This window comes from Hemiscyllium ocellatum, chromosome 16 (genome assembly GCF_020745735.1).
Source record: "Hemiscyllium ocellatum isolate sHemOce1 chromosome 16, sHemOce1.pat.X.cur, whole genome shotgun sequence".
NCBI lineage: Eukaryota > Metazoa > Chordata > Chondrichthyes > Orectolobiformes > Hemiscylliidae > Hemiscyllium > Hemiscyllium ocellatum.
This window is the reverse complement of record NC_083416.1, coordinates 763,144-791,077: the sequence shown is the minus strand read 5'-3', so window position 1 is coordinate 791,077 and position 27,934 is coordinate 763,144. Positions and strand designations below refer to the sequence as shown.

General features: G+C 42.2%; 1 protein-coding gene across 6 annotated transcripts in view; it reads left to right on the top strand.

Moving 5' to 3' along the window:
- Nucleotides 1-22,413: 22,413 nt before the first annotated feature.
- Nucleotides 22,414-27,934, top strand: part of nsd1a (nuclear receptor binding SET domain protein 1a) — a 322,813-nt gene continuing 317,292 nt past the window's right edge. For 3 of the 6 annotated variants that reach the window (XR_009645526.1, XR_009645527.1, XM_060836970.1), the window contains exon 1: nucleotides 23,040-23,438. The gene's annotated coding sequence lies outside the window, so the exon portion shown is untranslated. Of the gene's footprint in view, nucleotides 22,457-23,039; nucleotides 23,439-23,465; nucleotides 23,542-27,934 lie in introns of those variants that run through there. The other 3 variants (XM_060836973.1, XM_060836972.1, XM_060836971.1) reach the window with 3 other exon arrangements.

The window sequence follows — 27,934 nt, the reverse complement described above, 5'->3', positions numbered from 1 at the left end:
TTCTAATCACAAATATCAATGCTGACATTTTTCAATGTTGATAGACCTGAACATAGGTAGATAGAGGCTAAGAAAAATACACCAGTGCCTTGAAAGAATGATGAGCTGAAAATGTGTTGCTGGTTAAAGCGCAGCAGGTCAGGCAGCATCCAAGGAACAGGAAATTCGACGTTTCGGGCACAAGCCCTTCATCAGGAATGAGGAGAGTGTGCCTGCTGGACACACTTTCCTCATTCCTGATGAAGGGCTTGTGCCCAAAACGTCGAATTTCCTGTTCCTTGGATGCTGCCTGACCTGCTGCGCTTTAACCAGCAACACATTTTCAGCTCTGATCTCCAGCATCTGCAGACCTCACTTTTTACTTGAAAGAATGATGAAAAGATAATTTTAGATAGCAATATGTTTTCTTTGCTAGAAGAGCATTTGGCTAACAGAAAGCAGAGAGTAGTGTTAAATACGTAATTTCCATTTTGGCAAGCTGTAACCTGTGGAGTATGACAAGGATGAATGGGGCCTCAGCTTCTTACAATCTGCACAAATGGCTTGGATGAAGGAAAAAAAACTTTGGTTGCTAAATTTATAGCTGAAAATGTGTTGCTGGAAAAGCGCAGCAGGTCAGGCAGCATCCAAGGAGCAGGAGAATCGACATTCCGGGCATGAGCCCTTCTTCAGGGATGAGGAAAGTGTGCCAAGCAGGCTAAGATAAAAGGTAGGGAGGAGGGACTTGGGGGAGGGGCATTGGAAATGCATTTACAACATGCCTCCCCCAAGTCCCTCCTCCCTACCTTTTATCTTAGCCTGCTTGGCACACTTTCCTCATTCCTGAAGAAGGGCCCTTGCCTGAAACGTCAATTCTCCTGCTCCTTGGATGCTGCCTGACCTGTTGCCTTTTTCCAGCAACACATTTTCAGCTCTGATCTCCAGCATCTGCAGTCCTCACTTCCTCCTTGCTAAATTTATAGATGACTTAAAGATGGGCAGGAAAGTAAATTTTAAGTCAAATGTAAAAAGTTTACAAGGGAACTTAGAGAGACTATATAAATGGGCAAAATCTTGGCAGATGGAGATTATTATGACAAAATGTGAACTCATCCACTTTTGCAGCAAAATTAAAAAAGCAGCATTTTATTTATTTTGAGAAACACTGCAAAATTCAGCAGTACAGAGGGATTTGGACATCCTTGTAGACAAATAATGATAAGATAACATGCAGGTACAGCAAGTGATTGGGAAAGCAAATTGCATATTGACATTTGTTGCAAGGGGAATAGAATTTATGACTGCCATTTTATTAAAAATATATAGGGCATTGATGAGGTGACATCTGAAGTATTGCGTACAATTTTTAGGTCCTTAAATAACAAAAGATTTTGTAGCATTGGAAATTGTTCACAGAAGGTTCATTCAAGTGATTCATGTGATGAATGGGTTGTCCTGTGAGGAATGATGGACAGTTTGGACCTGACTTATCTCAAGATTCAGGCCTACATTTTTCAGGAGCAGCAAGGAGCGAGGGAGAGAGGAGCGGGGGCTGCCAAGAGGTACGTTTCCCACTTAAAAGGGACTTACCTTGAGAGTCAGGCCTCCATTCTTCAGGAGCAGTGAGGAGAGAGGAAGAGAGGCTACCGGGAAGGTAAATTAATGCTTTAAAAACTTACCTCATGAATATGTGGAGCGTATGCTGAGCAGCAGTGTTCACAGGACTGCTGAGTAAGTGAAGTAATATATCTGAGTGGTTGTGTTACCTGAAACACTACCCAGGTAGCATATCCCACCCATCCTCCTCCTCTAACCAAAACAAAAAGGTTCTGTGTGCTGGATTGGTAAAGTTACTAGTTTTTAAAAAAATTCTTTACTTTTCAATACTCACTTTGGGAATTTAGAATAGTGGGAATGGCAGGGCAATTAAATGTTCCTCTTGCAGAACGTGGGAGGTAAGGGTCACACAGGTATCCCTGCTCACTTCATCTGCAGGAAGTGCACCCAACTCCAGTTCCTCGAAAACCAGTAAGGTTACTGGAGCTGAAGCTGGATGAACTTCGGATCATTCAGGAGGCGGAGGGGGTTATTGAGAGGAGTTACAGGGAGGTAGTCACACCTCAGGTACAAGAAAAAAGCAGATAGATTACAGTCAGGTGTCGGAAAGGGAACCAGCAGACAGCGCAGAGATCCCCTGTAGCCATTCCCCTCAACAACAAGTATCCCAATTTCGATACTGTTAGGGGTTGGTAACTTGCCAGGGGTAAGCCATGGGGTACAGGTCTCTGGCACAGCATCTGTCTCTTTTGCTCAGAAGGGAAAGGGGGAAAGGAGCAGAGCATTAGTCATTGGGGACTCCACAGTTAGGGAGACAGACAGGAAGTTCTGTGGGAATGAGGGAGACTCACGGTTGGTGTGTTGCATCCCAAGTGCCAGGGTTCGTGATATACCTGATCATGTTTTCGGGATCCTTGAGGGGGAGGGAGAGCAGCCCCAAGTCGTGATCCACATAGGCACTAACGACATAGGTCAGAAAAGGGATGAGGATTTAAGGCAGAAATTCAGGGAGTTAGAGTGGAAGCTTGGAGCTAGAAGAAACACAGTTGTTATCATTGATTTGTTGCCTATGCCACGTGCTAGCGACGCGAGGAATAGGGAGAGAGAAGAGTTGAACATGGATGGTGCAGGAAGGAGAGTTTCAGATACCTGGATAATTGGGACTAATTCTGGAGTAGGTGGAACTTTTACAAACAGAATGGTCTTCACCTGAACCGAGGGGTACCAATACCTTGGGGGCGATTTTGCTGATGATCTTCAGGAAGGTTTAAAATAATTCAGTAGGGGGATTGGTACCCAAATTATAGCTTCAGTGTCCAGGAGGTTGAGAGTAGTGAGGTTAGAAATATGATTTCATGGTCACAAGCAGGAAGGTAGTTTGAAGTGTGTCTACTTCATTGCCAGGAGCATTGGAATAAGGTGGGTGAACTTGCAGCATGGGTTGATACCTGGGACTTTGAAGTTCTAGCCATTTTGGAGAAATGGATAGAGCAGAGACAGGAATGGTTGTTGCAGGTTCTGGGATTGAGATGTTCCAGTAAGAACAGAAAAGATGGTAAAAGAGGGGGAGGTGTGGCATTGTTAGTCAAGGACAGTATAACGGTGGCAGAAAGTACATCTGAGGACTCGCCTACTGAGGTAGTATGGACTGATGTTATAAGCAGGAAAGGAGAGGTCACCCTGTTAAGAATTTTCTATAGGCCTCCAAATATTTCAGGGATGCAGAAGGAAGGAGAGCAAAGATAATTCTGGGTGGGAGGAGAGTAACAGGGTAGTTGTTATGGGGGCTTTGAACATAGAACACGACAGCGCAGTACAGGCCCTTCGGCCCTCGATGTTGCGTCGCCCTGTCATACTAATCTGAAGCCCATCCCACCTACACTATTCCATGTACATCCATATGCCTGTCCAATGACGACCTAAATGCACTTAAACTTGGCAAATCTACTACCGTTGCAGGCCATGCATTCCATACTAGTACTACTCTCTGAGTAAAGAAACTACCTCTGACATCTGTCTTATAGCTATCTCCCCTCACTTTAAAGTTGTGTCCCCTCGTGTTTGCTGTCCCCATACTTGGAAAAAGGCTCTCCCTGTCCACCCTATCTAACCCTCTGATTATCTTGTATGTCTCTATTAAGTCACCTCTCAACCTTCTTCTAACGAGAACAGCCTCAAGGCCCTCAGCCTTTCTTCGTAAGACATTCCTTCCATACCAAGGAACGTCCCAGTAAATCTCCTCTGACCCTTTCCAAAGCTTCCACATCCTCCTCATAATGCAGTGATCAGAACTGTACACAATACTCCAAGTGTGACCGTACCAGAGCTTTGTACAGCTGCAGCATAACCTCCTGGTTCCGGAACTCAATCCCTCTATTAATAAAGACCAAAACACTGTATGCCTTCTTAACAACCTTGTCAATCTGAGTGGCAATTTTCAAGTATCTGTGTACATGGACACCGAGATCTCTCTGCTCATCTGCACTCCCAAGAATCTTACCATTAGCCTAGTACTTTGCATTCTGATTACTCTGTCCAAAGTGCATCACCTCACACTTGTCCACATTAAACTCCATTTGCCATCTCTCAGCCCAGCTCTGCATCCTATCTATGTCTGTCTGCAACCTACTACATCCTTCGTCACTATGCACAACTTCACCGACCTTCGTGTCATCTGCAAATTTACTAATCCACCTTTCTAAGTCCTCATCCAGGTCATTTATAAAAATTACGAACAACAGTGGACCCAAAACCGACCCTTGCGGCACGCCACTAGTAGCTGGACACCAAAATGTTCCATCAACTACAACCCTCTGTTTTCTTTCAGCAAGCCAATTACTGATCCAAACTGCTATGTCTCCCACAATCCCATTCCTCCACATTTTGTATAATAGCCTACTGTGGGGAACCTTATCGAACGACTTGCTGAAATCCATATACACCACATCAACTGGTTTACTCTCATCTACCTGTTTGGTCATTTTGTCAAAAAACTCAATAAGATTCATTAGGCACGACCTACCCTTCACAAAACCATGCTGATTGTCCCTGATCAGATTATTCTTTTCTAGATGGTTATAAATCCTATCTCTTATAATCTTTTCCAACACTTTACCAACAATGAAGTGAGACTCACTGGTCTGTAATTACCAGGGTTGTCTCTACTACTCTTTTTGAACAAGGAACCACATTTGCTATCCTCCAGTCCTCAGACACAATTCCTGTAAGGCAATGATGATTTGAAGATCAATACCAAAGCCAAAGGCTAGGCAATCTCTTCCTTTGCTTCCCAGAGGATTCTAGGATAGATCCCATCCGGCCCAGGGGACTTGTCTATTTTCACAATCTGCAGTATTTCCAATACCTCTTCCTTGTGAATCTCAATCTCTTCTAGTCTAGATGCAAGTATCTCTGTACCTTCCTCGCCAACATTTTCATTTTCTATCGGGAACACTGTCACTGTGCTTCCCCTATCTCCTCTGACTCCACACATAACTTCCCACTATTATCCTTGAATGGCACTAATTTAACTCTTGTCATTCTTTTATTCCTGACATACCTATGGAAAGCCTTAGGGTTAACCCTGATCCTATCCGCCAACAACTTCTCATGTCTCCTCATGGCTCTTCTGAGCTCTTTTTAGGTCTTTCCTGACTTCCTTGTAACCCTCATGCGCCCTAACTGAGTTTTCACGTTTTGTCCTAACATAAGTCTTCTTCTTCTTGACCAGGGAGTCTACTTCCTTAGTAAACCATGGCTCACACGTTCTATATCTTCCTCCCTGCCTGACAGGTACATACTTATCTAGGACACACAGGAGCTTGTCCTTGAATAAGCTCCATATTTGTAATGTGCTCATCCCCTGCCGTTTCTTTCCCCATTCTACGCTTCCTAAATCTTTCCTAATTGCATCGTAATTTCCCTTCCCCCAGCTGTAACTTTTGCTTGGTGGAGTACACCTATCCCTTTCCATCACTAAAGTAAACCTGACAGAATTGTGATCATTGTCTCCAAAGTGCTCACCTACTTCCAAATCTAACACCTGGCCAGGCTCGTTACCCAGTACTAAAGCTAAAGTGGCTTCGCCCCTTGTAGGCCTGTCTACATACTGTGTCAGGAAGCCCTCCTGCACACACTGGACAAAAACTGACCCATCTATAGTACTTGTACTGTAGTGATCCCAGTCAATATTTGGATAATTGAAGTCCCCCATGACAACTATCCTGCCTCTCTCACTCCTATCGAGAATCATCTTTGCTATCCTTTCTCTACATCTCTGGGACTATTCAGAGGCCTATAGAAAACTCCCAGCATGGTGACTTCTCCTTTCCTGTTTCTAACCTCAGCCCATACTACCTCAGTTAATGAGCCCCCAAACATCCTTTCTACAACTGTAATTTTGTCCCTGATAAACAATGCCACACCTCTCTCTCTTTTACCATCTTCTCTGTTCTTACTGAAACATCTGAATCCCGGAAGTGCAACAGCCATTCCTGTCCCTGCTCTACCTATGTCCCCGTAATGGCCAGAACATCGAAGTCCCAGGTACTAACCCACGCTGCCAGTTCACCCACTTTATTTTGGATGCTCCTTGTGTTGGAGTACACACACTTCAAACCAGGTTCTTGCTTGCCAGAGTCAGATACTTGATTTGGGAACTCCCTACTCTCATCCTCTTCTGTACCTGTCCTACAATTTTGGTTCCCATCCCCCTGCTGTATTAGTTTAAATCCACCTTAATAACTTTATCGAATTTTCCACCCAGGATATTGGTACCCCTCTGGTTTAGATGAAGACCATCCTGCTTGTAGAGGTCCCACCTACCCCAGAAAGAGCTCCAATTATCCAAAAACCCGATACCTCCCTCCTGCACCATCCCTGTAGCCACGTGTTTAACTCCTTCCTCTCCCTATTCCTCACATCACTAGCATGTGGCACGGGCAGCAAACCAGAGAAAAATGGGCAGCACGGTGGCACAGTGGTTAGCACAGTTGCCTCACAGCGCCAGAGACCCGGGTTCAATTCCCGCCTCAGGCGACTGACTGTGTGGAGTTTGCACATTCTCCCCGTGTCTGCATGGGCTTCCTCTGGGTGCTCTGGCTTCCTCCCACAGTCCAAAAATGTGCAGGTTACATGAATTGGCCATGCTAAATTGCCCATAGTGTTAGGTGAAGGGTAAAATGTAGGGGAATGGTGTTGTGCTTCGGCGGGTCGGTGTGGACTTGTTGGGCCAACTGTAAGTAATCTAATCTAATAGAAAAACAACTCTGTTTGTCCCAGCTCTAAGTTTCCATCCTAGCTCCCTGAATTTCTGCCTCAAGTCCCATCTCTCTTCCGACCTATGTCATTGGTGCCAATGTGGACCGCGACTTGGGGCTACTCTCCCTCCCCCCGAAGGATCCCAAAAACACGATCAGAAACATCACGGACCATGGCACCCAGGAGGCAACACATCAGCCATGAGTTTCTCTCGTCCCCACAGAACCTCCTATGTGTCCCCCTAACTATCGAGTCCCCAATGACTACTGCTCTGCTCATAGAGTCATAGAGATGTACAGCATAGAAACAGACCCTTCGGCCCAACCTGTCCATGCTGACCAGATATTCCAACTCAATCTAGTCCCACCTGCCAGCACCCGGCCCATATCCCTCCAAACCCATTCATATACCCATCCAAATGCCTCGTAAATGTTGCAATTGTACCAGCCTCCACCACATCCTCTGGCAACTCATTCCATACACATACCACCTGCTGCATGAAAACGTTGCCCCTTAGGTCTCTTTTATATCTTTCCCCGCTCACCCTAAACCTATGCCCTCTTGTTCTGGACTCCCCGACCCCAGGGAAAAGACTTTACCTGTTTACCCTAACCATGCCACTCATAATTTTGTAAGACTCTATAAGGTTACCCTCAGCCTCCGATGCTCCAGGGAAAACAGCTCCAGCCTGTTCAGCCGCTCCCTATAGCTCAGATCCTCCAACCCTGGCAGCATCCTTGTAAATCTTTTCTGAACCCTTTCAAGTTTCACAACATCTTTCCGACAGGAAGGGGACCAGAATTGCACGCAATATTCCAACAGTGGCCTAACCAATGTCCTGTACAGCAGCAATATGACCTCCCAACTCCTGTACTCAATACTCTGACCAATAAAGTAAAGCATACCAAATGCCTTCTTCACTATCCTATCTACCTGCAACTCCACTTTCAAGGAGCTATGAACCTGCACTCCAAGGTCTCTTTGTTCAGCAACACTCCCTAGAACCTTACCATTAAGTGTATAAGTCCTGCAAAGATTTGCTTTCTCAAAATGCAACACCTCGCATTTATCTGAATTAAATTCCATCTGCCACTTCTCAGCCCATTGGCCCATCTGGTCAAGATTCTCTTGAAATCTGAGGTAACCTTCTTCGCTGTACACTATACTTCCAATTTTGGTGTCATCTGCAAACTTACTAACTTCCCCCTTCCCTTCTGAGCAGCAGGTGCCGCACTGCTTTCCCCTGGTGAGTCATCCTCCCAACAGTATCCAAAATGATATACTGATTGTTGAGGGGAATTGCCACAGGGGATCCCTGCACTGCCTGCCGGTTCCCTTTCTGTCCTCTAACTGTCACCCATCTGTCTTTTTCTTCTATCTGGGGAGTGACCATCTCTCTGTATGTCCTATCAATAACCCCTCTGCCTCCCGAATGATCCGAAGTTCATCCAACTCCAGCTCCAGTTCCCTAACGCGGTTTTCGAGGAGCTGGTGTTGGGTGCACTTCCCACAGATGTAGTCAGCAAGGACATAGTGGTGACTCTTACTCCCCATATTCTGCAGGAGGAACATTCCACTGCCTTAAACTCCATTACCACTATTCTAACTCCCGAAGTGACTACTAAAAAAAAGGATTAGGAAATAAACTAGTTAATAAACTTGTCAATCTGGCTCCCACAACTTTTTTTTAGGTTAGAGGAGGAGGATGGTGGGAGACACTACCCAAGTAGCGTCTTGAGTAACACAACCACGCAAATATAAACTGTTCTACTTACCCTTCCCAGAAGTCCTTTGCTCGCTCCTTCCTCGCTGGTCTGAAGGTAAGAAGTTTAAATATACTTACCGGCCTTCCCGACAACCACCTCGCACCAACGTCACCTCCTTCCAGCTCCCGCCTCTCACTGCTCCGAAATGGACCGTTGGCCTGAAGGTAAGAAGTTTAAATATAGTTCGAGTACTTCAGGTGAGTCAGTTTTTGTCCAATGTGTGCAGGAGGGTTTCCTGACACAGCATGTAGACAGGCCAACACAGGACGAGGCCACATTGGATTTGGTGCTGGGTAATGAACTCGGACACAGGTGTTACATTTGGACGTAGGTGATCGTGACCACAATTTGGTTATGTTTACTTTAGCGATGGAAAGGGATAGGTATATACTGCAGGGCAAGAGTTAGAGCTGGGGGAAAGGCAGTTATGATGCGATTAGGCAAGATTTAGGATACATAGAATGGGGGAAGGAAACTGCAGGGGATGAGCACATTTGAAATGTGGAGCTTATTCAAGGAACAGCTACTGCATGTCCTTGATAAGTGTGTACCTGTGAGGCAGGGAGGATGTGGTTGAGTAAGGTTTACTGAAGAAGTTGAATCTCTTGTCAAGAGGAAGAAGGCTTATGTTAGGATGAGACGTGAAGGTTCAGTTAGGGTGTTTGAGAGTTACAAGTTGGCCAGGAAAGACCTAAAGTCAGAACTAAGAAGAGCCATGAGGGGACATGAGAAGTCATTGGCAGATAGAATCAAGGATAACCCTAAAGCTTTCTATAGTTATATCAGGAATAAAAGAATGACTACAGAAAGATTAGGGCCAATCAAGGACAGTAGCGGGAAGTTGTGCGGGGAGTCCAAAGAAATAGGAGAAGCACTGAATGAACTTTTTTGTCAGTATTCACATTGGAAAAAGACAATGTGGTTGAGGAGAATACTGAGGTACAGTATACTAGACTAGATGAGATTGAGGTTCACAAGGAAGAGGTATTAGCAATTCTGGAAAGTGTGAAAATAGATAAGTCGCATAGGCTGGAAGGGATTTATCCTAGGATTCTCTGGGAGACCAGGGAGGAGATTGGAGACCCTTTGGCCTTAATCTTTATATTGTCATTGTCTACAGGAATAGTGCCAGAAGACTGGAGGATAGCAAATGTTATCCCCTTGTTCAAGAAGGCAAATAGAGACAACCCTGGTAATTATAGAACAATGAGCCTTACTTCAGTTGTGGGTAAAGTGTTGGAAAAGGTTATGACAGATAGGATTTGTAATCATCTAGAAAGGAATAACTTGATTAGGGATAGTCAACACGGTTTTGAGAAAGGTAGGTCATCCCTCACAAATGTTATCGAGTTCTTTGAGAAGGTGACCAGACAAGTGGATGAGGGTAAAGCGGTTGATGTGGTGTATATGGATTTCAGTAAGGCATTTGATAAAACTCCCCACGGTAAGCTATTGTACAAAATACAGAGGCATGGGATTGAGGGAGATTTAGTGGTTTGGATCAGAAGTTGGCTAGCTGAAAGAAGACAGAGGGTGGTGGTTGATGGGAAATATTCATCCTGGAGTTCACTTACTAGTGGTGTACTGCAAGGATCTGTTTTGGGTCCAATGCTGTTTGTCATTTTTATAAATGACATGGATGAGAGCGTAGAAGGATGGGCTAGTAAATTTACGGATGACACTCAGGTCAGTTGAGTTGTGCATAGTGCCGAAGGATGTTGCAGGTTACAGAGGGACATAGGTAACATGCAAAGCTGGGCTGAGAGGTGGCAAATGGAATTTAATGCGGAAAAGTGTGAGGTGATTCACTTTGGAAGGAGTAACAGGATTGCAGAGTACTGACAGTAGGACTCTTGGTAGTGTAGATGAGCAGAGAGATCTCAGTGTCCACGTACTTAGATCCCTGAAAGTTGCCACCCAGGTTGATAGGGTTGTTAAGAAGGTGTACTGTGTGTTAGCTTTTATTGTTAGAAGGATTGAGTTTTGGAGCCACTAGGTCATGTTGCAGCTGTACAAAACTCTGGTGCGGCCCCACTTGGAGTATTGCATATTGTTCTGGTCACCTCATTATAAGAAGATTGTGGACGTTTTGCAAAGGGTCAAAGGAGATTTACTGGGATGTTGCCTGGTATGGAGAGAAGGTCTTATGAGGAAAGTCTGCGGGACTGGAGGCTGTTTTCGTTAGAGAGAAGAAGGTTGAGAGGTGACTTGATTGAGACATATAAGATAATCAGAGAGTTAGATAGGGTGGACAGTGAGACCCTTTGTCCTTGGATGATGATGGCTAGTACAAGGGGACATCGCTTTAAATTGAGGGGTGATAGATACAGGACAGATGTCAGAGGTGGCTTCTTTACTCAGGGAGTAGCCGGGGCATGGAATGCACTGCCTGCAACAGTAATAGACTCGCTAACTTTAAGGGCATCTAAATGTTCATTGGATAAACATTTGGATGAAAATAGAATAGTGAAGGTTAGATAGGCTTCATAATGGTTCCACAGGTTGGCGCAACATTGAGGGCCGAAGGGCCTGAACTGCGCTGTAATGTTCCATGTTCTAAATTGACAGAGTACATGTTGAGAGACCAGAATATGTAGAATTAAGCAATAATTGAATTAAACGGAAATGTTTAGTAAACTCCAAGAATATAAGAAAGAACTCTCATTTATACAGCACATTATTGGATGTAGTATAAAACCAATGGATTATTTATAAAGTATAATTATTAGTATTACTGAGATACATGCAGCAGTCAATAAACACAGGGATCTTAGAAATACTGAACCAACTAAACACTTAGGTAATTTGACATAATAAAATAAAAAACTACAGATGCTGGACATCTGAAGCAAACATAAGCAGAATTTTTTGACGAAACTCAGTAACTCTAGTAGCATCTGTGGAGTGAAAACAGAGGTAATGTTTCAAGTCCAGTGACCCTTCAGAACTTGGGTTTTGCAATCCTGAAGAAGGCTCACTGAACTTGAAACATAATTTTTTTTCTCCTCCAATGCTGCCAGACTTGCTGAGTTTCTCCAGCAATTTCTGTTCTTGTTTGACCCAGATACTTTACTTCAAACAAGGTCACATTTGTCTTCTTAGATTAGAACTATGGTACACAGCTTAAAAATAAGTGGTCTCCAATTTAAAATGGAGATGAGGGGATTTTTTTCCTCAGAGAGTTGTTGCTCTGTGAGGTTTTCTTTCCCAGAGAGTTGTGGAGGCAGGATAAGTGAACATTTTTATGGATGAGTGACGTAATCAGATCAGACTGATTTTATGGAGTGGTGGAGCAGCTTGGGAGGCCAAATGGATTACTCCTTCATAGATTCATACAATTTTTCCTATGTTGCTATTGTTTCTCATTCAGCTCCTTTGGAGACAGTCAGCTGTATTTTGTCATTGCAGTTTAGCAATGTCTGCTCCCCTTCTAGTTGCCACTATGGCAGTGATGGGGCAATTCATTTTCAGGTGTGATGGGCCTGGATGGAAGTAAATCTCTGAGCTGAAAAGGTGTTGAGACATGTATATTAAGATGATATCAAGGTTAAGTTTAAAACGTTTCAAATGTAGTGGTAGTGGGCATGTAATAATTGCTTCAAGGTTTCTAGGGTAGACGTTGATGGTGGTATTGTGCAGGTGCTGTACAAATAATCTGGGCTTCAACTCTATATGGCTATTCAATTACTCTTGCTGGAGCTATGTGCCATTTTGGTATTCATTATATGTAATGTAGGCATCACTGGTTAGGCCAATATTTAGAGTCATAGAGTCATACGGATGTACAGCATAGAAAACAGACCCTTCAGTCCAACCCGTCCATGCCAACCAGATATCCCAACCCAATCTAGTCCCACCTGCCAGCACCCAGCCCATATCCCTTCAAACCCTTCCTGTTCATATACCCATTGCTAACTGGTGTTGAACTGAATGGTTAGGCACAGTTAAAAGCTAACCGAATTTCTGTGGAACTGGAATCACATGTAGGCCAGCCCAGAAGTAAAAACCAATAAAATCTGCAAATGATGAATACTAGTCCAACTAATTTTATGTTTGTTTGATTCTTTTTATATATGAAATTCTTGCAGGATCAGCCCCAAATGCAATCTTTCTTTTCCCTACTACCACGTCCTAAAGGATCATGTGGTACTTCCATGTCCATCTGGATAGATCGGTGATTACCATTCTGATGCTGCCTGCAATTTTATATTATCCAAGAGAGATCTGAGCCCCAATCCTCACAGGGAAAGGTTACATGCATCTCAAAGTGGAACTCCAGTGAAAGTAATACATTTATTTCCAAGTATTAGTGGTCTCCAGGAGACCCCCTTTTCTTCTTTCCTAAAGGACCTTAGGAACCAGGTGGGTTTTCACTACAGTCAATCATAGTCACCACTTACTGGGGCAAGCATTCAATCCCAGATTTTAGTATTTGAATTTAAATACCATCAGCTGTCATAATGGGACTTGAACCAGCCCTTCCTGATGAAGGGCTTGTGCCCGAAACGTCGAATTTCCCGTTCCTTGGATGCTGCCTGACCTGCTGCGCTTTAACCAGCAACACATTTTCAGCCTTGAACCAGTATAACTACTTCAGCTCGTCATTTGCTCCAAAGGATTTCCTTTTGGACACCTGGGACACCAAACATCTCAGGGCATACACCATGACTTCTTTGATGACACCATCCAAACCTGCCATATTTGCCACCTAATAGAACAAGAATAATAGAGTCCTTCTCCAAACCCTTCAGCATTCTAATTTGGAACTATTGGTAGAATCTTATCGGGGTTTGAATGACGTGCACTATGCTGTGGGTGTGTGACAGAATCAGATGACAATTGCAGGAAAGCTCATTTCAACATTAGGAGCAATACACGTCATCTTTTATGCTTCTCAATAGTGATGTGATGAGATTCTCTCTTCAATTGACAGTGATTTTGGCCTGTTCTACTTTTTAAAAAACTGAATACGAAGTCTCGTCAACACTTGCCTACCAAACACTCCCAAGGCAGGGACAATAAGGGTCCAAGATACAGAATAAATCTCCCACGATTCTTACATGGAGTCCAAAAATAAATAAGATGAAATAACGCCCATGGGCCACCGTTTTGAAAACAAACACAAACATAAATGTTAAACTGGAACTTACAGAACTAAACAGAAACATACAAAATCAAAATGACATCATCTGGACTGACAATGCACTCCAGCCCCCGCAGTGCCCACCGGACTCCAAAGGCTGCCATTGTGCCAGTGAGCACCACGTATTCCCTCTCAAGGAACACCCAAACGTAAACGTAACAATGAAAGAGGAATAACGAGCCCCACCTTGGCCAGGCCCAGGAGCAGACCGAAAGAAGGCCCTTAGACTGGTCCATCCCTCCCTGCACTGAAGTGCAACCAAAACTTAAGGAACAAAAAACTAAGGAAGAGCTGCAAATAGGAACACTCAATGTAAGTGTGGAACAGTTTTCTCCAGGCCACAAAAGCCACGCATGGTCTGGCACCTGGTGATGTGACTCAAACTACGGCTCCATGGGACTGCTGCACTCTCCATCATCAGATGGCTGGTGGAAAAGGGGAATTTTTGCTTGTTACATGCCTTTTTAACAGTCCAAATCATCTCATTGATATTCAGCATCCCATCTTATTAAGCTCGCCAACACACTTGATGGTGGAAAAACTTCACAAGTAAATGAGAGCAAGCACCTGCTGGATTTTGCTCATTACTTGCTCTGAAAGAACTGCATACTGGAAAGTGGGCACAAACATCTCAGGGCGGGCATGCTCAATGATCACTGGTCATATGCATCCCAACATTCATGGACATTGGCATCTGACACGTGCCAGTCCCTAAGAACCATCATGGTGCATTTCCAATCCCCTTATAGTACACTTCTACACTTCAACACTGCACTTGTGGGCAACACCAACTAACACTGTAACGCTGCAGCAAGGGTACTTTGCGCTCAGGGATACATTCCCAGATCATGGATGAACAAGGTTGCATGTCCAGGCTTGTTAGAATACAGAGACAGCCTTCAGCCAGTGGATCCCTGCACAGTAAGGGCAGCCTCCAATACCAGTTATAGACAATCAGCTACATGGGGCAGCCAGAGTTGGGACCCTCTCCATATAAGAAAATGAGAAGTCAAATGATGAACTCTTTCTGTGCTATTGTTGGCTTTTTTCCTCCTGGAATGAGAGAAAGGCAAATATTAAAGTGGGAGGCACAGCTATTAGCTTTTGTGCAGCTCGAGAGGGGTATCAAGCAAATGAGTAGGCAGTGCAGGGAATATGCAGGTTTAGTGCTGTCGGGGGTTGGAGTAGATGACAGCGAGTGAAAGATGTTGCAGGCAATAGTTAGAGAGGTACAGCATGATTTATGGTAAGAAGACATTCAGCAGAGAGATAGAGTGAGTGTGAGGTATTGAAGAGAAGACTTTGGTGGAGTGGACAATGTCACTGACCTACTACTTACTATGCATTCTTTGAGAGCTGAGTGGCTGATGTAGTCCGAATTCATGGCCTCCACTGCCAGCCCTACAGGTAGTGGATATCCCACCTTTGCATTACCCCATTCAGCAGGACTTCCAAATCCCTGCCAGCACATCACACCACCAATTTTCCCTGGTGACATGACCAGAGTTAATATCATGAAACATATAGGGCAATTTCAGATTAATATTGTTTGTCCAGGTACACAATGACCTTTTTAAAGATGGCACCAGTGTCAGGGATGTGGGTCCATTGGGATATCTTGGCAGTGGTAGGTTGTTCTAGGAACAGGATCCATAGCTTGAGGTGAGTTTGATAGGATATACTGTATCAAGAAAACTCACAGACACCCTCATTAAACTCAATAAAACAGTTGCTTAGCCAAAATAATGTAAGATTCAACCTTATGTCAGGTTTAGCATTGACATCCATTGACATATGCAGTCCAGGTTTGTACAGGGAGACTAGCTACCAGGATTAGGTTGTTGTTAAATGTGAGACTGGGGAGTTGTGCAAGTCTTGCAGGCTGTAATGTTTTATATTCAGAATTTTTTTTCATTTTATAAATTCACCCAAGTCCCAAATCACCGTGAAACATTTGGAATTCTCTATGTAACAGAGCTCTGCACTTAGAGACACAAAACTATGCAATTTATATGTTATAGTTTCATAGGCAAGGCCAGCATATTGCCCATACCCAAATTCCCTTGAAAAAATAATAGTGAATCACCTTGTTGAACCCCTCCAATCCATGTGGTGCAGGTACGCTCACCCTAAAAGGTCTTTTTTGCTGAATTTTGATAAAATGGATGGGTTTGCTATGCCATATTGGATAGTGTTTCAGAATTAATCTCATTGCTGTGGATTAGGAGTTCAGGTCAGACTGGATAAGGATGGCAAATTTCCATCCCCAAGGAACCTCACTGAAGCAGAATTTTAGCCCAATTAAATTATTTCAAGATCATTATTAAGATTAGATTAGATTAGATTCCCTACAGCGTGGAGACAGGCCCTTCAGCCCAACAATTCCACACCAACCCTCCAATTCCACCCACTCCCATATATTTACTCCTGACTAATGCACCTAACACTATGGGCAATTTAGTATGGTCAATTCACCTATCCAGCACATTTTTGGACTGTGGGAGGAAATCGGAACACCCGGAGGAAACCCACACAGACACGGGGAGAATGTGCAAACTCCACACAGACAGTTGCCCAAGGCAGGAATCGAACCCGGATCCCTGGTGCTGTGAGGCAGCAGTGCTAACCACTGAGCCACCATGCCGCCCCCAAAAGAGATTAAAATTTTATTTCAGATTTATTAATTAGTTGAATCATTAGTGTAGGCCTTTGGATTACTAGTTCACTAACATTGTTAATATGCTTATTGGAGAAATGCAATTGTACTTCATGCACTGGCTGGCTGTTGTAGTCATGTGACCTTTACCTCTGCTGTAAGTACCTTTATGTGCAGTCTGTGGGAGATCAGTATGTGACTGCACAAGATACAGGTCACTTGGAACATGGTGTCAAAGTGGAGTAACTGAAAAATATGTGGACTTTCCGAGCTGTAAGAGAGACAGTTATTGAATTAAACAGCAAGAAAAAAAATGTTTTAATAAAAGACAATTCACAATTCCGAATTACTGAGTGAGTCAAAATGACTGTGTATTTTGCACTCCCTTCTGTTGTGGAAATGAAAAGGAGATATCAGATTGGAAGTACTCCATACTCAGTAGCAAAACTATAAAACAGCAACAGAGTTAATAAAAAGAAACCTGAGCATGTGAGTTAAACTCTTCTATCAGTGTTATTGAAAAAATATTACAAACTGTACTGCAGCCTAAGAGCATAAAAGATAGGTGAGATTTTGTCGGTTTTGCAGACACACATTGAACCATATATTATTATTACTTCTGAATTGTATTTGTTCAACATCAGCACTCAAGGACAGAGGGAAACAATTGATCATAATGTACTCACACTGATACAACTTTCTGAATCTTGAATTTGGATAAATGTAAGATAATCTGATCACAGGGTAGGATTGTCGTAGACATGATACCTAGAACGAGAGCATGTCTGTTGAGAGAAGAGAAACTTTCAAGAAATCTATTGACATGTGCAGAAGCTCTGAGGAAATAGATCAATATCTATAGCATATAAATGGGACAACAGATGAGGCCTTGCATTATACTGAAAGATGTTTAGGCCAAATGCAAATAATATTTTGGGGAAAAGGCAAGAAATATTTGCAGAAAAGCGAGCAGAAAGACCAAGCCCAGAGGATAGATGATCAACAGATATAAAAGCAGTGTAATATTTTGTTGGATTTATATACTATTTTACAAAGTTTTTGCTTAATGTATCGTCAGATAATGAACCTCTCTGTAAGCTCGCTGCTGAGGACACACAGTGGTATTCTTACAAAGCAAGGAGCAGCATTCACTTGAATCAAACTAGTGATGTACTATCATGTCAGTGATGAAGTCACCTTGCAGTAAGATGGCAGTGAGACAAGACTTGGAGCAACCCTTATGCTGCAAGGTTACCTGTTATATTTGCATTGAAGGTATTATCATAGATTGAACAACACTGCTCAGGTTGAGAAAGAGTGCTTGAGAATTGTCCTTACTTGTGAGCATTTTAAACAATATATGGGACAAACCACATTGGGAATCTGACCATAAGCCACTTCAAAGTATCATGCTCAAATCGTTTCAATCTACTCCAAAATGTCTGCGAAGTATATTCCTGTATTTGTGTCAGCTTTACAAGCAAGGAAAACATGCAAATTTCTGAGAGCATTATTCACAATGAAGAAAATTGAGGGTGCTAAGTCAGAGTAGGAAATCTTCCAGATTCAATGAAAAGCAATAGCTTGACATGCCTTGGAACAACTAAGAAGGGGTCCAGAATCTGAAAGTTAAGCATTGTGTTCAAATCAAACAAACTATACAAGAAGGTACAACTCTCTAAACGCTGCAGAAAGTAGTGATGAAAGGATTACCTGAAAACATCAGGAAATACCTGATGCGATGAGAGTATTAATCATACGGAGATGAAGTAATTGCCTAAGTGGATCTTGAACAAAGGAAAGAGAATGTAAATTCTAAAAGAGCTGAGAGGAGAGATGCTAAAGCGCATCCATACAAATCATTAAGGAACTGAGTCTAGTATGAGGAAGGCAAGAGAAGTGTTCTACTGACCAAGCAAGAACAATGAGATGAAGAATCACATCAGCCATACAGTACTTGTAATGAATGCCAAATTAAGCAAGCTAAAGAGCCATTTATGACTCATTACATGTTAGACAGATGAAACTTAGAGTAGACATCTTCAGGAATTGATTACATTACTAGCATTAACTAGTATTTTGATTTCTGGGAGTTAAACCAGCTGATGTCAATGACCACCATTGAGATTGTAGACTTCCAACACTGAGATTAATGAAAAAGACCCACAATTCACAAGTGAAGAATTCAAATGTTCCATAAGGAATTGGGAAATTCAACATCGTACCTCATTTCTGCATAATGCCCAGTCAAATAAAAAGGTTGATTACAGATTACAGACAGTCAAGTGACTGGAAAAATAGCCAATCAAAGTTTTCACAGAGATAAGAGAGATAGTTTATTGTCCTTAATTGCTGGAAAGCCTGGCTATGAAAGAGACTATGAGGCCATGTGCTGACGGTTGTCTAACAACCTGTTATGGACTTGGTTTCTGTTTCACAAACCTAAGGAGTCACAAAGAAGAAAACCTCCAAATCTGTAGGTTGCACATCTCTCCCCCGCTCTTTGAAGTACTGAAGAACCTGAAGAAATTTCCACATCTCATTATTTTGCATACCTTGTAAACCCTAAGAAGCTTAACAGTGACTTCTACCCAAAAAACAGTTTGATTTCCATTGAGTTGAAGCTTGTGTGGAAGATGTTCAATCAATTTTGACAATGTGAATCCTGGTGGATTATGAGGATTCATCTTTTTTTCTTTGGTTTAAAAACCATAGGCCAAGAGGGTGTTTTATAATTTGACCCTTTAAACCATCATCTCTGCAAAGTTTTGCTGTTTTTTGTGTTATGTAAGTGTATTTGAGTTGGGATTAAAAGGACATGTAATTCTAATTCTGAATGATAGCTGGTTTAGCACTTGTTTTTAAGAGTGAGTTGTGTTTTATGATAAACTGATTGTTTTGAATTCATTAAAGAAGCCTGGTGAACATCTCTTTTATTCTAGATAGTAGTCCAAAGTGGAAACAATTGACAATTTTCAATCAAAACATTGATACTAACAGTGTGATTCATGTAGTAAGGCTTGATTAGCAGCACACTCCTCCCATTTCAGTCATTACTGCCCAGAATAGTGATGAGTGACAAAATCAAGGTGAAACTACAGGATGCTAAATTTCACTTTGATAAAACAACCAACTCATTGCCAGAGCTGATCAGAGTGGAGCAAATCAGAGTGCAAACATTCAATGCTTTCAACAAGAGTCAGCCTATATGGAAATTTGGGAACTGTGTCGAACAGTTGACATCTTGATTGAATATGGTGAATGTTAATGACTAGGTATATTTCGAAACTAGACCTAACTAGAGATCTGTGCCTCCATTGCAGGCAGCTGATCAAAAAGATGTGAATTCACCACCTGCACAGAGTACAGGACCACCATCAATACGAGATATATTCCATTCCTCAGCAATGGAAATAGATCAGCAATATGTTACCATAGCAACAGCAGTACCAAAGTAATATCCTCAAGAGAAAGGACATCATACTGGGAACAAGCAGGTGTCAACTGACCAGCCAATGGAAACGTGCACTCATACCATTAGGAGACCACACTTATCAGACTGTGTGTGCCATTTATGTTAAGAAATAGTATAGAATTAATAAAAAAAGATAAAAATGGAATTGACTACAGCTAACACAATGTTTTACTAATGAAATGTAGTTTTGTGTGTGTCTATGAATATTGGACAACATGTATAACTTGTAAGTGCAAATAATAATGCATACAATGTTTTTGTTTCTGAATGAAAAGGTTGATGTTTGGAGAAATGCAACTGCACTTAGTATACTAGCTCACTTCCTGTAGTCATGTGTTCTACCTCTGCGGTAAGTGTCTTTGCGCTTAGTCTGTGGAATATAGGCTACCATCTCATTAACTGGCTTGCACGATGTTGGAAGAAATGAAATATTTGTCATCATAGGGAAATATAGTATTGTTGGTATATGAATATTAATGACATATAACTTAATCAGCTATTTGGTCTTCAGACTAGATTACCAGCTCTCTACATTCCTCCTTTAGGAGAAAGTGAGGAGTGCAGATGCTGGAGATCAGAGCTGAAAATGTGTTGCTGGAAAAGCGCAGCAGGTCAGGCAGCATCCAAGGAGCAGGAGAATCAACATTTCAGGCATGAGCCATTCTTCAGGAATCTTCCTGAAGAAGGGCTCATGCCCGAAACGTCGACATCCCTCCTTTAGTAGATGTTTTACATCTGCAGTTTAACATAATTTTGCAAAGGACAAAGATGGGGTTTGTATGGTACAATTTTACACACAATTTTTCCAACTTGAGGAAATTCCTTAGGGAGAAGATTCAACACGTGCCATTTGTGCAGAAAAATTGGCATTAGTTCAGTCTTCAGTCTTTTTGAGCTGTCATCATCCTTTTTTTTCTCTCTGGTTTTGATGTCAACGATTATTAGTGCCCCCGTGAAGCACTTTGGGGCGTTTTATTGTAAAAGGGGCTATATAAATGCAAAGTGATGTTGTTGTTTGGCACGTGCAGCACCTGTGCTAAAAAAAAACTAACATTAACTTATTAAAATGCAATTGCAGAAATGAGTACAGGTTGGAATATAACCTATGTGGATGTTCCCCACCCAAGGTTACAAACAGGGATATTTGACGACCTGAATTTAAACATCAGACGTATTGGTATTTCCCCTTCGTCCATTTTGTCAACTAAATTTTAGTCAATTTATGACGGGATAAAATTATAAATCATGTGGTTTAGCGTATTATTATAACACTCGTGTTTCACACAAGGGTCTGCATTCTAAACCTCCGTACCTTTTTTTTAAACATCAAAGGAGCTAACTTGAAAATAAAAGCCTGCTGCCGAAAAAGAAGTTCAATCTTACGAAAACAAAATGCATCTAACTTGATCGAGTCGACTGAACTTGCCGGTCCTGGCCGAGTGTAATATACTCCAAACTACACCGAGGCTCGAAGATTATGGGCTGATTGCATGAGAAAGGAAAAGAAAATACATTTATGTTACGTAGCATATCTTTAAAATGTAAAACGCTGCTTTTTGCGCAGCGAGGATTTGCCTCTTGATGGGCTTTCTTTTCAGCCAAAGAGAGACAAAATGATATCAAACGCGCTTAAAAAAAGATACGATTATTAATTAGTTGCAAGTCTTCAAAAACGAAAATGGGTTTCCTATTTCCACAGAACTCGCTAATTTCAGAAATATAAAGTATCTATAAAATAAATAATGAGGAATGACGGGCCATCAAGGTTCAGCACTGAAATATATGTGCATCAAATGCAGCTATTTTGTTCTAGTATAGACTATATGTAAATCAGGAAGAATAGCTTCACTCATCCATTTTGTTTCGTTCAGACATGAACTCTTGATTTAGAGTCCCCCCGCACTCCTAAACCCCGAGCCGCCCAGCAGCCTCTCAAAAACCTAACCCTCGAACAAACCCCAGAGTCAAAGGAGACTCCCTACACCCTATCTAATATTTGCTATTTCACATCTCGTAATCTAACCCGTGGACAGTCAATTGTCACATAATGTAACATTATTTCCAAACTCTGGAGACGACCTGACGCCTCGGTCGGCACTTTAACGTGTCATTGTGGCCGGATTGCTTTTGAGTTTAAAGGAACAGTGATCAAGCCAAAATAAAATGGCTCAGTCCCTCAGGGTGCCATTTGCACTGCCTCTCCTTTTGCACGGTTTTGGTATTGCTACAAACGAAGAGGCAGAGTTGCTCGAGCCTCCTGCAAAAAGGAACTGGCAGACATTAGGCTTTCAAAAGGTGTGCGGCCAATGGAAGTCAAAAAAGTGACATGCACGTTATTAAATATGATGACGGGAGGAAAATGGAGGCACAGACATGTCAGAACCTACAATGGCAATCAACCCCCCCCGCCATGGTGAAAGGGTGCACCCTCCATCGTGCAACACGACGGCCCAGGATATCAATCATGTCGGTGGAGGGGGTGGGGAGAACACATATAACACGATCGTCTTTGGCTCACGCCATTGTAGGAAAATAATCTAGAGAAAGTCATCAGGGTCTTGGGTGAAAACTAAGATGGCGGAAGTGACGCAGAGTGGCGCGGAATTGAGGGGGTAAAGCAAGTAAGTGCATGTAGCGGGGGTGATGGTGGTAGAAGGGGAAAATTTTCAATTTTTGACATGATTTATTTCCAATGCACAGACAGCCGTGTGTGTATATATATGTGTATATGCTGAGGTGCTCTAGGTGCAGTGGTGGCGCTGAGAACCTACTGACCGTTGGCCGACGGCGGCTCGAGCTCGGTAGGACTGTTGGGGGGAGGGGGGTAGCTCGCGGCGGCGGCTCGCGCCTGCTGCTGGCCACTTGGGGGGGAGGCGGCGGGGAACGGAGCGAACGCGGATTGGCTGAGAGCCGCTGGGGCTGTCACCAACAACAAGACAAGTCGGTAAGTGCACAGAGAGAGCCAGAGCACACGGGGGGGAGAGATAGATAGGGCTATCAAAGGAAAAGAACCGCACCGTCAATACTGAACTAGTGGCTACCATTTTTCTTGATATTTTTCAAGAAAGTACTTTTGGCAAAATAGCGTTTTTTTTTCAAAAAAATCTGGCGTTTGAAGGGGGAGGGGGTTGGTTGGAGAGGAAGGAGGAGGTTCTGCCCACCAGCTTAGGCCTAGGACAGGCAACCAATAGTGTTGTGGAGCAGCATGGAAATGCAGGGGTACTGAGATATTTGGGGAGGGGTGGGGTATTGAACCGCATTTGAGGTTTGGAGCAAAAAAAAACACAAAGACGTGGTCACGTTTTGTGTCTGTCTTTTTTTTTGTTGCAGCCTCCCCTACCGCGTTCTCACCCGCCTTCTATTGATAGGAGTGCAAATGTGCCAGGATAGCTGAGGATGAAGGGCAGCCATGTTGCAATAGGAACTTTTCATGCAAGAGCTTAATCCAACTCGTGATTCTCGTTTGCTCTTTGGTGAGAATGGTTAAGGAGTATAGGATCTTTAAATAATGCATGATAAAATGTCATTAATATAAATGAACTGTCATTGCAAAAGGAAGGAGAACGGGACCCGAAGTCAATCGAGAAGAAAAAAAAGGTTAAGGTGAGTTGGAGCCCAAGACTGACGTCAGGAGGGTTAACACTGCACGGTTTGTAAATCGAGTTTCAAACCAGTGAAATCTGAAGCTTGTCTAATGAATGGGCAGGTAAGACGCTCTTGTCATTTTAGGTCCTGTGGGACTCAAGATCGAGATATTTGAATTTCTGAAAGGTTATTCAGGAGGAGGAGGAGCAAGATAGGTCATAATTTATAACGTAGTTACAGTGCGGGAATATTTTGAGTAATGCTGAAGTTTATCTGACGACAGGTCAGGGTGGATCTTTAATGCATGCAACAGTTATTTAAAGTTTCGTTTTTTAGACATTTAAAGGTGCAACATATCTTTGGACAGCCCGCTTAAAGTGGGTGAATTTAGATTCAAATTATTACTGAATATTTCAACAGGAGAATATCTATTTTAGGATCTCCATCACTTGTTCCCCTTCTTCATCCCCACAGTCCTCACCCCACCCCTTGCTCAGAGTTTCTTGCAGTTAGGCTAAGGGGGAGGTGAGCCAAATTGAAATGCATGTGACACTAGTTTTGATTAAATTTAGAATTTTGTGAGCAGTTAAATGCAGTCAAGCATTTCTTTAAATAAAATTGTGCTATATATTGTACAATGAGGATGCAGTATTTTCATCTGATTAGTTCTTTGCTAACTGGGCATTTTTTCCATCTGCTTATTCTGCCATATGTGTCCATGCACCATGTTATATGAATTTTGACTTGGAATATTTCTATTCATTATTAGTCTATAGTCTATCAATCCATTTCTCAATTTTGTGAGAGAGTTGATTTTCCCCTCCCCACGCTGGTCACCTATCAATATATCAATAGTGGGTTTATCATTAGAAATCCTTCTAAAAGGTGTGACTATATAAACTGTTTTAATGAGAAAGGGCTTTTGGATGTAATTCTGCAGTCTTGTAATTTTTGTTTCATAAATGCTCCCCATGGATAATGTTAAACCAATTATATAATTGGTTGCCCTTTTTTTAAAAATGTTTTTGAAGTAAGCAAATTGCACCTCTTTTAGGCTTGAATTATGTGGTCTGATTGATATGAGGATGTTGAGTCTTCCATATGTTATCTGGAATTAAACAATATGGTATGGTCTGTATTTCATAACTGTACTGTAAATAAGTTAACTTTTTTATCTGTAATTTTCCTGGTGATATCAAGTGATAAACTGAACTCTCCAGGCAATAAAATGCTGAGGTTCAGTCTCTGGACTTAGTATTAACTGATCTGTTAGAGTAGTAGTAAGAGCTACTATATTCTGCCCCTAAAGGTATTAGAGGAGTAATGGTCAGACTTTCAGCATGCAACTGCTATTGACCCTGGTTGGAAGCAAAAATTTAAACGTTTTGGATGAAGATCCCTTCACCAAGGGTTCATGAATAAATAACGATAAAATACAGAACAGTGACTGAAACTATACCTCACTTCTTTCTTTAGTATTGACTAAAACAGTTTTTCAAAGCTAGGTCTTTTAAAAGAAAGAACAGTGCTGTATTTTCTTGCATGGAATGTGAATGATGTTTGCTTGCTTTAGCTGCTGCAGTTTACCTGGTGTAGGTATATCTGCAGAGCTGTTAGGAAAGGAGTTGTAAGTTTTTAAATTCTGAAATAGTGAAAGAGAAGCAACAAAATTCCATATGTGGATGGAGTGACTTGGAAGGGAACATGCAGTTAATATTTCCCCCATATATCTGCTGACCTTCCCCTTTTCTGTAACAGTCCAGAGTTTTGAAACATGCTGTAAATGGAGCCTAGGTGAGTTGCTCCAGTGCATCATGGGCATATAGTACATAATACCTAAACTGTACTATGGTTTTTCAATGGTGGAGGGAATGATTGTTTTGAAGTGCTATTTTGGTTTTAATCCAGCTGAGGTAACTTAGACTATTTATAGACCATAGAAGTACTGTTGTCCAAAGATAACTTAGTTGCACTTGTTTGATTTATATAACATCAATCCAAGATATTAGAATAATAGACGTAGGAGTAAATTCTCTGTATGCTGTTCCTGATATGCAGTTTGACTCTCTCCATCTGCTTTGGCTCCATATTGGTTCCAAAGCTACAATATTCATTTTTTATGTCTAAAGAACAGATCAGTAAATGCAGTTGTGGTCCCATTAAGCAAGAGTGCTTAATATGTAAAATTGGGTTGATCATGTAAAACGAAGTTGAAAATTGAACTGAGGGAGACACAGGTGGCAGAGGGATTAGACCGGTAAGCTAGCTGGACAGTGAGATCACAAATGTGAGGAGTTATCTACTCTACAGTTTTTCTTTCAAAAAAAAAGCAAAATGTTGAAATGACTGAGACTGGGGAATGTTGACCTTCAGAAGTACCTGGCAGCCCTTGTCTGTCTGTCTCAAAATCAGCATGCGACCATAATACTGAAAACTAGAATGCTGGCGATCACAGCAGGTCAGACAGCATCCATGGAGAGGGAGCAAACTAACGTTTTAAGTCTGGATGACTCTTCAGAGCTGCTGAAGGATGGCGGGGACAGTATTTATGCTATAGTTTGGGCAGGGGTGTGAGGTATAAGAGTACTAGTGGAGAAAAGGTGTTGATAGTTCAGATTAAGTGATGGGAATGTGAGAATGACAGAACAATGCAGCATCTCCTACCAGACTTGAAAGGACTTGGATGGGGGAGGGTAGGGGAGGATATAATAACAATCTGGAAGAAATGGTTCACAATTTTAAGATGTTGAACTCTTTTATACAGTATTAAATCCAGAGGGATGTAAAGTGCCTAATCTGAAGAGATGTTGTTCCTCCAGCTTGTGCTGTGATTCACTGGAACGTGGCAACTTGCTGAGGGCATACTTCTTGGAGACAAAAGAAAACTGTAGATGCTGGAATCCAAAGTAGACAAGCAGGAGGCTGAAAGAACACAGCAAGCTGGACAGCATCAGGAGGTGGAGGAGTTGACACTTTTGGTGTAGGGTTATATTCGAAGATGCTGTGTTAAAATGACTGGTTACGGGAAGGTTGGGGTCCTGCTTGCACACAGACCGGAGGTGTTCTGTAAAGCAGTCATCCAGTCTGTTTGGTTTCTCCAGGGAAGAGTAGGCCACACTGGATGAGGTATGGGTGAAATCCTGTTTCATCTGGCAAGATTGTTTAGGCCCTTTTGGAAGGTGAGCAGGGAGGAGGTGAAGGGGCAGGTGCTGCAACTTCTATAGTTTCGTGGGAAGGTGCTGTGAAGAAGGGCAATGATGCTGTTAGTTGTGGAATTGCCTGTGGTGTCCAGGAGGGAACGATCCCTGCAGAATGCAGACGGGAGAATGAGGGGAAGATATGTGTGGTGGCATTCTGCTGGAGTCATCTGCTTTGGTCATGTATTCCTACATAGTAAGCAGTTAGAAACCCATGGCATGTTAGCCCTTTTTATTACAAAAGGGACTGGAATACAATGGTAAAGAAGCCTTATCGCTAGTTTACAGGGTCTTGAGGCTGCAACTGGGATGCTGATAACTGAGATCCTTACAAAAGGAAGGATATTCTATATCTGGAGGGAGTGCAGTAAAGTCTCACTAGACACCTTCCATCCTCCTTTTGAGGAGAGATCAAGTTGACCAATGGGACTATGGTCTGGTGCAGATAATCAACTATAATCTAGATTAGTGAGGCAAAACAAGGGGCTGAATGGTCTACTCTTATTTCTATGTTCGTATCCTTGGCTAATAAAAAAAACTTATCGGTTGAAAATTTGAAATGAATCTAGTTGGCTTGCAATGCTCTTATAGGAGAGAGTTTTACACTTCTGTCACACTTTACATGAAGAGGTATCTCCTAACCTTTTATCCAAGTGACTTGCCTTTGATTTTTAAGGTAATGTCTCTTAGCCAAGACTAGCCACTGAAAGTGATTCTCTCTATCTACTTATATGCCCCCTTCACGTGGTTATAAGTTCCCATCTCTTTATCCCCATTGGTTGGCCAGTAAACATTAATAATTTTTAGCATTCCGCTGTAACGTACTTCAATTAAAATGCTATTTGCTAGTTCAAAAATGAAGCTGATGACCATGTAGTCTTGAGAAAGAAAAATTCATTTTTCTAACACCCAAGCAAAATTACAAAAAGCAACATCAAAAGCAGAAATGCAAGCATAAATTTAAAAAAAAGCAGTGTCTAACAAAAAAAATAAAATCAAGAATGTGGATCTTTAAACATCCTGAGTCTTTGAGTTGTTAAGTTTATGCTGAGACCAGGGATAGTTAAATGAGTACCCTCCACACCAGCAAAATTTGTAGAAATTTGCATTCTTGGTGAACAAATGGTTCTTTGCACTGGGTATTGTTTTTGAAGAAGCCGAGAGAGAGAGACCGCTCTGCATCCATCATTTTCTCTACTCTGCTCAAAGCACTTCCATGAAATGTAGTTCATTTGTGTTATCTCACATGTCTGGCTTCATTCTCCACCCCCACCCCAAAAGTAATGGGTAATTTGTAACTTCCATGTAGGTGTATAT